This window comes from Camelus ferus, chromosome 10, assembly GCF_009834535.1.
Source record: "Camelus ferus isolate YT-003-E chromosome 10, BCGSAC_Cfer_1.0, whole genome shotgun sequence".
Classification (NCBI taxonomy): domain Eukaryota; kingdom Metazoa; phylum Chordata; class Mammalia; order Artiodactyla; family Camelidae; genus Camelus; species Camelus ferus.
The window spans coordinates 28886379-28903007 of record NC_045705.1 but is presented as its reverse complement, the minus strand read 5'-3'; the positions used below and the strand labels follow the sequence as shown (position 1 = coordinate 28903007).

Below are 16629 nucleotides of genomic sequence, written 5' to 3'. Positions count from 1 at the left end.
CCGAAATCAACAAAGGCCAGATCTTCAAAAACACTCGGCCACAGTTGCCTGGGAGGCAGCATTACACACTGCGGTTTCCCATCTTTTTTCTGCAGAGCAATCTTTTTTCGAATGAAATAGTACACCGCACCCTAAATGCATAACAGAGCTTCCATGGTGGACGTCAACTGGGGCATCGAGGCTGGTCTGGAAACCCTGGAACTCCTGGGGCCCCTCGGGAACAGGGCTTCCTGCTCAACCAGTGAATGGCCTCCTCTCCTCTTCCTCCCTCGGAGAGTCGCCAGGAAGCGGGAAGCAGAGAGGAGGGCTGAGGCCCGGGGCTGGACCAGCATGGGCTGGGTCTTCAGAGGGGCCATTTAGGTAGATAAATGCTAAAGTGGATCAAGAAACTCTCCCCAGTGATGAGGGGCTGGGGCGGGGGTTGAGGGTGCGGAAAGAAAGCAAAAGGCCCTCCCAGCGAATGGAGGGCAATCCAAAGTGGCCAGATGTGGGGTGGCTGAAACAGTGGGGTGGCCTCTAGGGAGCACAAGGACTCAGTATGTGAAGGATCTTCTGGGGCGATCCTTTAAGAAAGTGAAGCACCATCTGTAGATACATTGTGTGTGTGTGAGCATGCACACGTGTATGCAAATCAGGCTTTCAGATACAAGAGCCACTGAAACCAAGGCATACCTGTAAGAGAGCAGCTAGCCCTGTACTGTGAGCCACAGCAAGGACACATTTAGGACAAATCAGCCCTCCTGCTCACTCACCCACCCACCCCCTGCCATGGCACCAGCAGGGAGCACCTGTTGTTTGGTCTGCTTGGCATTCCTTCTTCTGAAAATAGCACCTGGGTTTTCCCTTTGGGGTACCAGCCCTCTCACACACTCAGGCTGACTCCTCCCACTCGTAACACCCCCCCAACCCCCAACCACAGACACTCAGCACTGACCTAGTCTGGCCAATCAGCATACTCTCTCTTTCTGGTTTCAGTGATTGGTCAGAGATGGTCATGTGACCCAAGAGCAGCCAATAAGATTCAACTCTAGTAGTTTTGTAAGAACTCCTGGGAAAAAGAAGCTTTCCTTCTACTGGCTTTGTGACGAGCAGGATGTCAGTCTGGAACCACATGTAGAGTGTCTGCCAGGGACCCAAGCCCACAAGGAGGGAAGCAGAAGGCACAGACATGGGCATCATTTGAGTCTTGGACACCAGTAAACAGGCCCCACATTGCTACTCTATTGGAAACCAATAAAAAAAATGAATAAATTGCCTGTTTTCTTGCTTAATCAGGTTGAGTTTGGTGTTGGCTCCAAATTGATGCAAACTCTGACCTCTGTTCAGCCTTTGCCTGGCCTCTCATCACCCCAACCCACCCCTACCAGCCCCACCCTGTCTCCCCTGCAGCCAACCTTCATGTCAGGCCTGTCATTGGTTTTTGCTGACCTGGGCAGCAGCTCCAGCCTTCCCCTTAGATCCAAGGACTGGGCACAGATCAGCAGCCTGCAGGGCTCACCTGTACCCCAGCCATCCCAGGTGTCTAGTCCCTCCTAGGGTTGTGTTTTGGCTAATCTAGTGCGACCTCTCCAACCTGGGCTCTTTGAACTTCAGTTCTACTGGGAGAGACAGATACTACACAGTGAATGAGGGCCCTGGAATCCAGCCACTTCTGAGCTTGGGGTGGGAAGAGTCACCCCACGGCTTTGGTCCATGGTCTCAGAGAGACCTGCTGTGGGCAGAGGCTGTGGGGTGTGGCAGGATAGGCTTGGGCTCAGCTGTCAAGCAGGTGGGGAAAGTTTCTGGATCTCTTACCTGCTCTATCATCTTGGGCAAATTGTTCCCTCTAAATCTCAAGATCTTCAACTTTAAAGTGGAGATCATATCACTATACACCTGACAGAAGGACAAAAATCTACAAAGCTGACAGCATCAATTGGTGGCGAGGAGATGGTGCAAAAAGAACTCTCACTCATTGCTGGTGGGGTTGCAAAATGGATACAGCCGCTCTGGAAGATAGCTTGGCAGTTCCCTACAAAGCTAAATATACTCTTACCATATATTTCAGCAGTCATGCTCCTAAATATTTACCCAACTGATTGAAAACTTGTGTCCATACAAAAACCTGCACATGAATGTTTATAGCAGTTTTATTCATAATCACCCTAAACTGGAAATAAGCAAGATTTCCTTCAATAGATGAATGGATAAACAAACTGTGGTACATCTAATGGAATATTATTTAGCAATAAAAAAGGAATGAGCCATCAAGTCATGGAAAGACATGAAGGAACGTATATGACATATGCGTTATTACAAAGTGAAAGCAGCCAGTCTGAAAAGGCTACCTACTATATGATTCCGATTATATGATATTCTGGAAGAGGCAAAAAAGAAAGGAGACAGTGAAAAGATCACTGGTTGCTGGGGGTGGAGAAGAAGGGAGGGAGGATTAAAAAAAGGGGTATTCTCTTATCTGGCAAGGCAGATGGCCTCCCAGAATAAACACTCTAACTCCCAGCCTCCCTTGCAGCTAGGTGTGCCACATGACTACATCCTGGCCAATGGGACATGACAGAAAGTGATGTGCACACACTCTCCTTTTCTTATTTCCCCATTCTTACTGACCAGAATGGAGAAACTGTCATGGGCCACCATGGATGATGGAGACAAGTAATGGTCAGAGAGCCACAGGACAAAAGGAACCTGGGCCCCTAATATATTTGTGTCAAAGACTCCCCTGAGCTCAGAAGTTTCCTTAGAGACAAACCAACCTGTCTCTTGTTTAAGGAACATTATTTTTAGGGGAAGGTTATAGCTCAGGGTGCTATGGCGTGCACAAGTTCCTGGGTTCAATCCCCACTACCTCCATTAAATAAAGAAAGAAAGAAACCTAATTATCCCCCCCAAAAAATTAAATTAAAGAACATTATTTTGCATTTTTGTTACACACAACCAAATCATTATCCTGACAAATGCAAGAAGCTTCAAGGATTGTCCTGAGAATTCTGCATAATATACGTAAAACATCTTCACTCACTTATTCATTCATTCATTCAACAAATAATGACTGTGTACTCTGCTGGGATCTGGGGGTTCAACCAAGGATAAGACAGACAAACCCCTGTCCTCCGGAGTCCGCATTCTAGTGCAGGAGACAGAACGTCAAGATGAATTAATTACGGATTTTCACGAGTGCAGGAATATTACTAGTATCAGCTAATGCTTATTGCGTTCTGAACTTACTACGTGTCCTGTTCTGAGCCCTTTTCACATGTTACCTCATTTTATCATCACTACAAACCCAGGAGGTGGGTGCTGTTGCTTCCTCATTTGACCAATGAGGAAGCTGAGCCACAGAAAGGTTGAGGCACCTGCCCAAAGTCACACAGCTAGTAGTTGGTGGTTCAGGATCTGAACCCAGGTCTGCTGGACTTTAGAGCCTTAACCACTGGGCTCTCCTGCTAATGAAGGGAACAACCAGGACCCTGTGACAGAGAACAGCGGAGTGCCCTGCTGACAGTTGCGATTAGCAACAACCACCACAGCAGCAAAAGCTGCACAAAAGCCCGCACTGAACAGCCTGAACTCCCTTACCTGGGTAGCCGGCGTTGAGAAGTCTGGAAAAAGATTGTGTCCACTTTTTAGAAGTTCAGATTCAAAGGGTTCACGCTGCTTTGATGACAGTGTCAGAATGTCTGGCCGCTGCAAGCTTAGGGCTGTCCAGGAGATGCCCACCTGTCAGAGACAAGCAGAACCAGCCGTGACTGCCTAGCGGGGGTCAGGGATGGGGAACCCATCAGCTCGCACTGCCCGAGGTCTCTTCTTTTTGTCTGAAATGCGCTTGGGGCCCCTGAGGAGACCATGTGATGAGCAGATGGCAGTAACCTGGGGTCATACATCAGGATTGGGGAGCCATCATTAAGGTCCCAGCTGAACTTGCCTGCAAACAATTCCAAGACACAAAGATATGCATATGCCTGTGTGTACGTCCTGAATAAAAATACTTAAGTGTCATGCCCACTGTGTTTAGCATGGTGCCCTTTGCATAGAGGGAGGCTTGACAAATGTTTCCTGATTTGCTCTGCTGTGAAACATAATTTTATACGTCTAAGTGGGGGGAGGAAACTCTGAGTTCATGCGCACAGGTGGAGAGATTCTTCTTCATGTGAAAATGCATTCCTGGGAGGCTCCATCCAGCCAGACCAGTGGCCTCATTAACTAATGAGGAGACCAATACCCAGAGAGGGGCAGCGACTTGCCTAAAGTCACAGAGCAAGTTGGTGGCAGAGTGAGGTCTAAAGCCTGGTCTCTCCTGACTCATGGCTGCTTGCTCTCTCCAGGGCTGCACCCTCCTTTGTCGTTGTCAGACTGGTATCCCTGGAGCAGCCTGGGCACAGGGTGGGAGCCTGCTGCCTGCCTGACAGCTGGACACTGGTCACAAGTCAGAGCAGAGAATTGCTTCTGGGCTGTGTTCAAGCCCAGACAAGGTGCAGGAAGCAGTGTCCACTGTGGTTGGGAGCATAGGCTTGGAGGCTAGTGGACTCATCCACATGGCTGGGGCAACCTCTTTCTGGGTTGGGACCCTGGGGAAGTCAGGTGTCCTCTCGGAGCATCAGTCTCCTCTTCTGTAAAACAGGACTAATAATAGCATCTCTCTTTGAGGACTGCAGGGAGTGAAAATGACTTTCATAAGTCTGTGAAGCCACAGCAGAGAGCATTTGGCTCATAGCAATCACTCAATAAATGTTAGGGAGGCGACACAGAGGAGGGATTATGTGCATTGCGGGGGGCGGTGGGTGTGTGGGTGGAGCACTGGACTGGGAGTTGCTTTGTGTCCTTGGCAAGATTTTGGACAAAAATCTCTCAATTCCACCAGTGATTCGTTCCCTCTGTTCCCACCTTCCATCCTTGTCTCTGCCTTCATAGACTAGCGTCGGTCCCCAGCATACCTGCTGCTCCCTCCTGGCTGCAACCCCCACCTGCCCACGGGATTGATCGCTACACCCCAGCCCACTTTTCACCAGCCAGCAAAATGCAAATGTCATTAGCACTCTGCAAGCTGGTGAGCTAATGTCACCAGACGGCAGCCAGCACAGAAGAACTGTGGAAGGGTGGAGGGTGCGGGGCGAATTCCCCAGGAGGGGTGGCATTCTCGGCTTTTTCCAATAAGGGTATGATCAAGAAATAAACAAATGGCTGCAGGAAAGAGGTGACAACGGAGACTGTTTTAGCAGCATGCTGTGAGATGTGGCCGCCGGTGGTCCCTGCTGTGGCCCCTATCCAGATGATGTATGTGTCTTGGCCCCTCTGGGCCTCCTCCCCACACACAGCCCAATGGAGGCTCATCTGAGGGACCCCCCAGCCTCCACCTTTCATTTCCACCCCAGCCCACACTCCCTCAAACCTGCTGAGAGAAGCAGACCACCCACCCATTTAACAGCCATGGGAGTGGGGAGTCCTCTCCCAGGAGGAGGTGGCAGCAGGGGACCTCAGGGATCCGCAGGCAGGAATCCTGGGTTCCAGTCCCAATGCTGCACTAACTTGCTATGGGCACTCTGGCACATCCTCCCTTTGGGGGGGCCTTAGTTTCTCCATCTGTGAAAGGGGGTGTCAGATACATCATTGATCCCTACCATTTCTCAGGGTCAGCTCTAAACCTCCCAGCTCACAGGCAGAGATGCCAGTGTAAGGCTCCTCCTCTTCTAATGTCCTTATGACGCTGGCACTGTTGACACCTGCAAGCACGTAAGGCTTCCTGGAGGAGGTGCCCGATATGCGTGTGTGGAGACCAGAGTGGGGACTTGGAGCCAAGGCTGTCTGTCAGGGCAGAGTGGGAAATGAGACAGAAGAGTCCTGTGGTCAGTGCTTTCCATACACGTTCCCATTTTATTGATGAGAAACTGAGGCTCAGAGAGGTTAAATAACTTGGGAGATGCATGGTTGTTAAATAGCACAGATTGGATTTGAGCCCCATAGTTTTGGGTTTTTTAATTGAAGTATGGTCCGTTTACTAACTTCTGATGTACACCTGAGCCCATAGATGGTTATGGGGTGCCGCCATCTAGGCTCTTTAAAGATGAACTGGAGAAATTCAGCAGTGTTTGTGTTATAAATACATGTAAATGAGCTCGAGTGCTATGTGAGGGTGGGCAACATCATGTCTGTGTGGGAGGGGTAGGGGAGTTTCCCGTGTCAGTCTGTGTACTTGTAAATGTGAGTGGGTCATTGCTGAATGAAGCTGCTGCCCTGTGGGGATGCTGGGTGGGGAGGGTGTGGCTGAGGAGCCGATGATGAGGCTGGGGATCGGGCAGGCAGAAGGTGCTGGCCATCCCATGGCAGCCTAGGATGCCCTGGTCTGTGGGCTGTGAGCTGGGCCTGTGCTCACGGGTACTGCCTCCTGGTCCTGACCTACATCGCTTGTTCCTGGCTCCCATACTCCCCTCACTGCCGCTCAGGAGAGAAGCATGTCCTGCCCTTGGCCTCTCCCTCAGCTCAGTCTCCTCCACAATCCCTAGGGCTACATGCAGATCCTGAAGATCGAGCCAGGCATACAGACGGGGCTGCTGCCAGCAGACAGGGAAGCCAGTGGGCGAGTGTCCCTTGCACCCACTGAGGACTAGCCAGACCTGTCTTCCAGCACTGGCTCTGCCACTAGCCACTGGCTGTGTGATTAGGGAATGCAATCCACCTCTCTGAGCCTCAGTGAACCCTCGCAGAGCTGCTGAGATGACTACTTAAGAGAAAAGACATGCAAACTATAAAGTGCTGTGCCCACAGACAGGGCTGTGGTTGTAATCCCAGTGGCCAAGATAACCGAGGAAGTGTAGGGAGTTCCCTCGAGAGCCTTGGCTGGGAATCTAGCCAACACCTTTATGTAAGTCCCCCTTGCCCCTCCCCTGGGCCTCAGTTTCTCCATCTAGAAAGCCAAGGACCCTTAAGTTCAGATGCAGAGTGGTGCTCAGCCCTCAGTGTCTAATTTTCTTCATCATGATTCACTATTAACATCATAGATGGATTTCATTTGCCAGAAATGCGAAGGCCATTCACACAGCAGTAAGCAGTAGGCTGAGTAATTAGGACCCAGGACAAGTAAGTTTTGATGGGAGGAGAGAGGAAGATGATTTCATGTTCCAGTCACTGACCAAGAAGGAATGTGATCATCCTAGGAAGACAGAAGGAAGCATGTGGGAATGGAGGGAGGCAGGGCTGTTGGAAGTTGATAGAATTTGGACAAACTCTCTCCCCAAGTTTGCACTGGGCTGGCTACGATGCCACAGAGAAGACACAGGAGTTCTATTTCCTGGAGACCTCAAGGAACAGGAGCATTCATTCATTTGGTGAGTACTCATTGAACAGCTGCTGTGTACCAGGACTCCAGGGGTGCCAGGGATGAGTGAGGCAACAACTATGTGGGGAAGAGTGACAATGCTCTTGTCCCCATAGTTCAAGGTGGCTTAGGAGGGCTTATCACCTTGTTCTCAGTTTAAAGAAGGGAGACGCCCCTTCTTTCTTCACCCCCAGGGAAGGCTTCCAGGAGGAGGAGGCAGATTTGAATGTGCAGAGATGAGCAGAGGGCACTGTGGGCAAAGGGACCAGGGGGAACAAAGACACGGAGGTGCCCAAGTGTGAGGTAAGTATTCAGGACCAGGAAGCAAGGCTGCCTGTAGGAGCAGAATGAGAAATGAAACAGGAAGGGGTTGGATGGTTAAGGTCCTTGAATGCCAGGCCAACGATGATGAGGCATAGGCAATGGGGAGCTACTGAAGGTCATAGAGCAGAGGTGTGTTTCAGGTGGTTGAAAAGCAGCAAGAAGCCCAGGCAAGTGGATACAGATGATGAAAAGGTGGAAAGAGGATGGGCAGGGACTGTGGGGCTGTGATGAATAAAAGGATGGTGGAGGGGTCAGTAGAGTAGGAAGGACAGTATTGAAATTGGCAGGTTGTGGGGAGGTGACCCAGATGTGGAAGGAAAGATGATGATGGATTTAAGCATACAGGGTTTGTATCCCAGCTCTGCCACTGTCACAGTGTGCTCTCAAGCATGTCATTTTTCCTCTCTGGGCATCAGTTTCCTCCCCTGTAAAGTGAAAAAAAGCCACTTCATAGAGATGTGGGATTCAACCAGATAACACACGAGGAAGCACTCTGAACACAGTAAGCGATTGGTGGATGCTTGCTTTCTAAAATGTAAGCATTTATTGCTTTTATCAATTAGTGGTGACCTTCCCCTGTTACAAATGAGGACACTGAAGTCTGAGGTCAAAAGAGTGACTGGAATTGGCAGTGCTCGCTCCAATCACAGGAGAAGCAAGTTATGAGCAAATAAACGTGGGATGACTCAGAGAAGAGTCTTGATTTTAAAATATTGCTAAAGAAAAGGGCTGTTTTATGACTTTTGTGCTGTGTGCTTATTAAAACCAAGCTATAAATGTGAACTAATAAGTAAAATGAGTTAAGTTAATGAAAAAAATCAACCTTCAGGATGGATCCATATTACCTAATGGCAGTCCATAAACATAAACATAAAATTTTAAAATACAAGAATGAATTACAATGCCCAGCAGCTCAAGGAATCTGCAATTTCTCTGTCTGAAAAATAAAAGCTATTGATTTTAGCTTGGGTTCTCATTGCTTATGAGTGAGCCTTTGAGAAGTCATAAAGGAAGGAATTATTTCCAATTGTTTACTCACTAAGGATCATATGTATTGAATTTAAATTGTCTCTGATTCCTAATTAGTACAAACCAAATTAGAATCTGAGTACAGCAGATCTGGAAAGGCCCTTGGAGACCCATAAGCTCAGTTTTCTTCGTTTTATAGACATGGAACCCAAGAGACAGAGAAGGAGTTGTTGCCTAAGATCACACAGCAAGTGGGGGAAGGATCCAAGCTAGATCGGGGCTCCTGGTCCCCAGGTCAGCGTTTTGCTGTGGTCCTTGCAGCATCAGGGATCATCAGATCATTAAGTCTAATCCCCATGGGTGGGCAGGGGTGTTACCTGGGCCTTAGCCCCCGTGGCTCCTACAACAAGAGCTTTCTCCCAGCTCTGGGGAAAAGTCATCTGCTCAGGAAGGGACCCTCAAAGCCAAACAGTCTAACACTGACAGCAAAGTGAGTTCTAAGACATTCTAGCACACTGCCACATATGGAACCCTGGAGCTCCTCTGCCCACACTGCTCTCCAGGCAGCTCAGCCGGGAAGAAAACCCACACTGGGGGGCCCAGGGTTCTGTTCCCAGAGGGGCTGCAGTGAGGTACAGCCCAGACCCAGGTCAGTTCCTTCCCCTGTTCCAGGGGAGGCCGGGGGCACAAGGGCCTCATTGTATATTAGGGAAGGGAGGGGTGTCTTAACTCAGCCAGCTCTGCCTCTCTCTCTCTCTCTCTCTCTCTCTCACACACACACACACACACACACACACACACACACACACACACGTGTATGACACCACAGGGACTAAGGAGCTTTGCGTGTGGCTCAGGCACACATGCGTGATGCGTGCGTGTACGTTAAGCTTCAGCCCACACTCGATTATGAAGCAGATGTTTAATTACTACCTGAGTGTTATTAATCAACACGATTAATACACAACCCATAGCACATAATTACTTTGCAATTACACCGAAACTGAAGTATTTTATCACCAAGGGTTTGCTAATTACCCGGCCTTGCCAAAGGACAGGTATAATGGTCAGCAATTTTTCTTTTTTTTCCTTTCCTTCCTTTTCTCCCTCCCCTGCCCTCTCATTAATTTTCTGAACTGATGTCCCCACTGCACAGAACCGGGAGCCCAGGCAGGCTGCCGGCCTCCTCCCCAAGGTGTCCAGTCTGCACTCACATCGGTTTAATGTGACTCTAAATCACCCTGGGCCTCGCCTCTCAGCTCCCCAGCTTGGAAAGGCATGTCCTTTCCAGAAGTGCAGCCAGCCTCCTGTCGGGCAGGGGTTACCTGGGGAAGCTCTGCAGGCAGCTGGCTGGACTTGAATCCTAGTTCTGCCAGTTTCTGGTTGTGTGATCTACGCCAAGCTACCTGTGCCTCAGTTTCCCCAAGTGCAAGATGGAGGTGATAACAGTATTTATCTCAGGGGTTTCTTGTGAGTATTAGATGTGATAGAAAACATAAAGCACTTAGCACAGTGTCTGACACAGAGTAAGTCTCCAGTAACACCTGTTATAACTATTACTATTATCCTCCCAATCACAGAATCTTCCAAACGTTCAGGTTTTTGGATTCCACTCCCTATCCCTCAGATAGAGTGCTCAGTCCCATCTACCTGGAACCATCTCCCCGCATTGCCCCTTCCCCTCTACCTGCCACTTCCATGGGCTCCTCTTCTTTAATCCAAGCCTTCATCCTCTCTCACCTGGTCCACAGTCATTAGCCTCCACACAATCTCCCTGCTGTGCCCCCCTCCACCCACCGCCATTCCATCCTCCCCTGGGCAGGGAGACAGATCTTCAGGGAGCAGAGCTTGGACCATGGCACTCTCCTGATCAACAGCCTTCTGTAGCTCACAATTGCCTATGCAGCAAGGTCCACCTCCCTCTACTAGAAGATCACTAATGCCCCAGATTCCCTAAGTTTTTGATGAATGAATGAATGAGTGTCTTGCTTTTAGAGGCAAGAGGCTTTTAGAGATTTTAGAGGCATCCACTCTCACCAAGCTGGGATGTCCGAGAGCATTTTACAAGCCTGCATATCTCCATGGACTTGGGGTTTATTCTGGAACTCGGGGTCTGTCCCTTACTGTTCATTTCCAGACCAGCTTGTTTCCCACCCCCTCTGCTGGCAAAAATCTTCCCCAAACCATCTGTATTTAAATACAATCCATCTTTCAGGGCACAGAAGCCACAGGTCCAGCTGAGCAAAGAGGCTTTATAAAGTGCAGAGGCCAGTGTGTGGTCTGCTTGATAGGTGAGCTTAAGGGACATGCTGACAAACTCCAGCACAGATAGCACGTGTTCGAGAGAGTCAAGGGGGGTGAACATGGGTATGTGTGTGTACATGGTGTGCACACGCTCTCTCTCCACATGCTCTCTCTGCACAAGTGAGGCCACTGTAGCTACTTCTGAGTGTGACTCAGCTCGTTCAGTTACAAAAATAGCAAACACTGAGAGTCATTCATTTACTCGATAATCATAAAATATTGGGCTCTGGCGTCAGACCGCTAGTGTTAAAGACCTGCCTTTACCTCTGACTAAGTGTGTGACTTTGGGAAAATCCCTCAACTTCTCTGAGCCTCAGTTCTTAGTTATAAAATGGGGCTAATCACAGCTCTTACTGAAAGCGTTGTTGTGAGGATGGAACACACACTTTGATCAGTGCCTGGCAGGCAGAAAGAGTCAGATCAGTGTTAGCTATTTTGTTATTATTATTAATAAGGATAATAAACCTTGGGAACATAGAAACTCAAATGTCTAAAGCAGAATATGGTATACAGTACTAGACCAGTGGGTGAAGAAGTCCCTGCAGAAACATCAAAACAGAAGGCAATAAAGTGATATGTGTTTGTCATTCGTTTATTCATTCAGCAAACACTCACTAAGTGCCTACTGTATAAATCTCTATGTTATCACCGCGCGAGGGCAGAGGGACTCCCTGTCTTTGCAGTGACGCCAAGTGGAAGATGCAGTTCACAAGTAGCTGGGAGAGGGCAGAGGCTCGAGAATGTTCTAAACCACTAGCTGCTGTTGCCCACCCCCCGTCCTCACCAAAACCTCAAATTGCCTGTCACTCCCAGGCACTAGATGAATGGATAACAGCACTGTTGCAGATGCGGGAGATAGCTCCTGGGTGAGTAGGCTCAAGTCCAAAGAGAAGAAGGAAGTGAGGAAAGGCATTCCAAGCAGAGGGCACAGCCAAGGCAATGGCGCAGGGGCCTCCAGGTGCATGACAGGTGGAGGGAGCAGCCAGCAGGGGGCGTTCTGGCAGAGGCGGGAAAGAGGAGAGGAGGGAGGTGGGGGGTCAAGGGTGCCGAGGCAGAGCTTGGGTGAATGGAGAGTCAAAGGAAATTCACAGAGGAGGTGATGGGGGCCACTTCAGGTCCTGGGTTTTCCTTCTTCGTCTGATGTTCCAGTCTTGGTCTTCGCAGCTCTGAAGCCCCCTCCCGGGAAGCTGATGGAACTGTTTCCAGGAGACATTGGATCTACCTCTCTTGCCTGGGATTTACATAAAGCTCCCTGCTCAGCCACAGGGCAAGGCCACAGGGCAAGTGCTCCAGCCACCGGCCTCTAGGTGGACAGCGGATGCGGGACTAACCCAGATGACAAACCCAAAGCACGATGCTCCAGGTAGGTAGGGAGGGGTGTGCAAAACCGGGATGTAGCTGTTTTCATTCAGAGCCCGCTAGGCTCTCCGCTGGCCCACACTGAGGCTGTATGTGAAGAAGGTGACCAAGCAGAGATGTTTCCTTCCTTTCCCACGGGCCCCCCACACCCCCTCCCCCAGTACGTTCCGGCTCTTCACTCACACACGCGCGCGCACACACACGCGGCAAAGTCTGATGTTGGATTAAAGCAATAAGGTCAAAAGATCAAGAATGCTGACCACGAGGCAGAAACTTTTGCTCTAGTCACAACTTTGAGACAGCTTTGCTGTGTGCCCTGGGCAGGTCACGTGCCCTCTCTGGGCATCTACTTTCTCCTCTACGAATGAGACAGAAGTATTCAGTGATCTTCAATGCTCAAGTCAAAGGAAGGGGCGAGGTCCCCACAGATGGGTGAATGTGAGGTGAGGGGGAGGCTGAAGAGCCTGAGTCCCCGGAGGCGATGCCCTGTACCTGGGAGAAAGTCAGCCAGGTACCAACGGAAACAAGAATCCTGCAGCCTCATTGGCAGCTGAGGCTGAATTCGAACGCTGGACCCAACATTCATTATGAGACTTTGGACACCTTATGTGAACCCCTTTGAGCCTCAGTTTCCTTACCTGTAAAATGGGATCAAGGACACTTCTCATTCACAGAGTCAAATGAGAAGACACAAGGAGATTGCCCAGCACAGTGTCTAGGCCACGTAAGCCTCAGTAAGTGGAAGCTATTTTCAGTATTGCAGTTATAGCTCCATCCACATCTGAGGGAACCCTGGCGGTGGCTCCCTCATCTCTTTGTGCCATCTTCAGGCCGGCAGGGACCCTGGGAAGTGGCTGGTCCTCACTGGGATGGTGTGGGTTCCTCCCAGACCCCTGGCAGCACCAGCCCTGAAGAAGGGCTTTCCTGACTACACCTCAGTCACACGCAGACATGGCTCTGGACTTGACATCAGTCTTTTTGAGAAACAGTGGCCACTCCTCAGAGCCATGGAGAACGGAGCCTGGCATTAGGGCTTCCAACCTCCCCCTGAAATGTGTCTTTTTTTAAATAAGGGAAATTTATCCATGTATCACTTGCAAATAACAATGAGAATAAATCAGTTATTTGGGGACATACACCTCTGGGGAAATCCCAGGCCTTGGCTGACCCCAGCGCTAAGGCTCTGGCTGTGTTTCTCATTCCTGGAGGAAGGGAGCCAAGAACAATGGCCTTCTCCTGCCTTGGACAGGGGTTATTAGAGATCATTGGTCCGTCTCCTGTCTGTGGGGAAGAAAGTGTGCTCACGGGCTGGGCCAGGCCAGGCAGGAGCGACCCATCCTGGGATGGTCTCCACGCAGACGGTAAGAGCAGGAACCCACCCTCAACCCACCCAACAGGTGCTGAGGGCCTACTGTGCGCCAAGCCCGTTGGAGCTGCTGTCCACGTGGCATCAGATGTGTCTTCCTGTGGACCCTATGCAGGAGGAGTCACTAAACGTAGACCCAGGGAGGTCGATGGTTCTAGTAAGTGGTAGAAAGGGGCTTCACACTTGGGTCTGTCAGGTGTCACAGCTGATGCTTCCTTCCTAATTCCAAAGTCAGGGATCCTGGGTGTGTGCGTCCTTTCCTGGAGGGTGCACCCCTCCCCGAACCGCGGCAGTGCTGGCTACAGAAGTCCTCACCTGTCCCTTCTCCAGACAGACTGCCAGCTCAGGCTGTTTGGAGCCAGGTCACCCAGAGATGCTTGGGAGGCTATACCCTTGTTCCCACCCCCCGGCATAGCCCATAGCCCCCGACAGAGGATGCTGAGCACAAAGTCTGAAATGTCATTCACGTTCAGGAGCTCCCCCTGGGATCCGGCTGAGGCTACAGTGCTCTTGAACCTCATCCTTGCTTAGCCTCTCTCTCTGCCTTATCCTCCTCCCTTTCCTGGTCCCGAGAATCTTCCCTCAATAACTCACTTGCATAGCCATCTCTGCTCAGGTTCTGCTTTTTTAGAGAACCCGACCTAAGACAAAAAGGAGACAGACATGGTTCCTGCCATCTGGGGAGTCAACGCCCAGTGGGAGACAAACCCGAGACAGGCTGACCATGACAAGACCCCTTCAACCATGACCACTGCGCCCCCCACCTCGTTCTAACATCAAGAGCTTACAACACGCTGTGCAAATCCCTTTCCCACCTGATGGCACTGAACACCAACAACAACCCAGCCAAGAGGGTTTGTTAGCTCCCTTTTACAGATGAAGCTGAGGCTCAGAGAGATTATAATTTGCCCAACGTCGCTTACAACTTCTATGTAGCCCCACTTAGATTTGACCTCAGTCCTACCTGATTGCTGGGCCCCAGGGCTTGCCTCCCACTAACCAAGGGGACCTGAATTCAGCTGCCAAGATGGGGACAGGGATGCCCAGCGGTTAGGGTCCTCCCTGTGACAAAGCTCACTGTCCTCTCTGCCACTTTGTGTAACTCCCGGGCCCCAGGCTCAGGGACCACAGCCTGGGGGAGGGCAACTTCAAAAAAGGAGAGGGGGTGGGATCACTGGTGACCGCTTCTCTGGTGCCCACATCCCAAGCCTGGCACTCTCTCCCTCTCAAATGACTCTCACTGACCTGGCTCCTCCCCCACCCCCCTCCCAATTCCTGTTGTCACAGAACATGCAGCTCAGCCGGCCTGGTAACAGGCAGAGAATGGGAATTTTTACCTGTTAATTTGGTTTCTGAACCCCTGCTGCTTGCCAAGCCTGAACAGCTCCATGGCAGGCTCTGAAAGGAGGAGGGGAAAGAAAATGGTTTCCAGCAAATGGGGGTAAATTATGTCGGCAGGCAGTCCCTGGGCGCTCCCTGGAGGTGTGAATCCAGCCAACCCCCGGGTGAGGGCAGCAGAGGGGGTCTGGGGAAGACTCGCCTCCCTGGATCCAAAAGCAGGAAAGGGTTCTGGTTCACAGGGCACCAGCCACATGCTCACTCTGCCCCACCCTTGGTGAGGAAAGGGCAGAATGCCTCTAACAGCCCGTTGCTCAGGGGCAGAGCCAACCCCAGCCAGGCACAAGTGCCCCCTGCCTTCTCATCCTTCCTGCCCACACCTCCAGCCCTCTGTCACAGGGCCTCACCCAGTGCACCTTGAGCCCTTGCTGCCCTGGGCACCAGACTTCACTGAATCCTCAAAAACCCTTTCCCATCCACCTCATTTGAGAGAGCTATCATTACCATCCCCATTCTATAAATGTAGAAACTGAAGTTCAAAAAGGCGATGCATCTCCAACAAGTTCAACAGAGAATTATCCCAAGACCCAGCAATTCCACTCCTGGGCATCTGCCCAAAAGAATGGAAGACAGGGACCAGACAGACACCTGGACCAATTCCACTCCTGGGCATCTGCCCAAAAGAATGAAAGACAGGGACCAAACACCTGGACACGAATGCTCATAGCAGCACCAGTCACAGTAGCCAACAGGTGGAAACACCCCAAATGTCCATCAATATTTGAATGGATAAACAGATGGACCACAATATATCCTTTCAATGGAATATTATTCACTCAGAAAAAAAGAGTGAACTATGGCTACATGCCATAATATGGATAAACCTCCAAAACATGAGCTAAGTGAATGAAGCCAGGTACAAAAGGCCACATGTTGTATGATTCCATTTGTATAACGTCTCTAGAATAGGTGAACCCATACAGACAGAAAGCAAAGTAGTGGTTGCCAGGGACTGTGGGCAGTGGGTGATGAAAATTTTCTGGATCTGGTTAGAAGTGGTGGCTGCAAAACACTGTAAATGTACTAAATGCCACTGAATTGTTATTTTACAGTGGTTAATTTCATGCTATGTGAATGTCACTTCAACTTTTTTAAATGCCAGGAGAGGGTGGTGAGGAGGACGGGATGTAATTCGCTGAAGGTCAAAGAGCAGGTAAGTGGGGTGCCCTCGGCCACCATCCTCTGCTGCCTGCCCCATGCCTTCCCACCTCTGGCCTTTGCCTCTCCTGTTGCCTTGGCCAGGAAGGTCCCCCTCCCTATTTCTGTTCTCAAGATCCTACCCATTTTTCAAGGCCCTGTGTCCTGCCCCAGTCGGCTTTGCCTCCTGCCTCCTGCCAGAGTTCGTAAAGCACAGGGTTATCCCTTGGTCCCCCCAGCCTGAGGGGCTCATCACATTCTCAGGGTCTTTATGAGGGTTAAATAATCCAACGCCTGCAGAGTTCTCCACTCTCTGGGCTTGGGATGCAGTGAGCGCTCAATCAATGGTGCTTATTAACAGGCCGCGTTCACTCCTGAAGGGCTGGGACATGCTGGCTCATCTCTGCATCCCTGGCCCAGGCCCGGCTCCCAGCGGAAACTCTCCGAACACTTGTGGAATGCA

At 50.5% G+C, this 16629-nt stretch overlaps 1 protein-coding gene across 6 annotated transcripts in view; it reads right to left on the bottom strand.

The window, feature by feature from the left end:
* The window catches only part of TSPAN18 (tetraspanin 18), a 171798-nt gene that overhangs the window by 55002 nt on the left and 100167 nt on the right, over window positions 1–16629 (bottom strand). For 3 of the 6 annotated variants that reach the window (XM_032488515.1, XM_032488513.1, XM_014558853.2), the window contains exon 3: window positions 3577–3717. The exons of 1 other annotated variant lie outside the window; for it this stretch is intronic. The gene's annotated coding sequence lies outside the window, so the exon portion shown is untranslated. Of the gene's footprint in view, window positions 1–3576; window positions 3718–14968; window positions 15030–16629 lie in introns of all 6 variants that reach the window. 2 more of the 6 variants (XM_032488514.1, XM_014558854.2) reach the window with 1 other exon arrangement.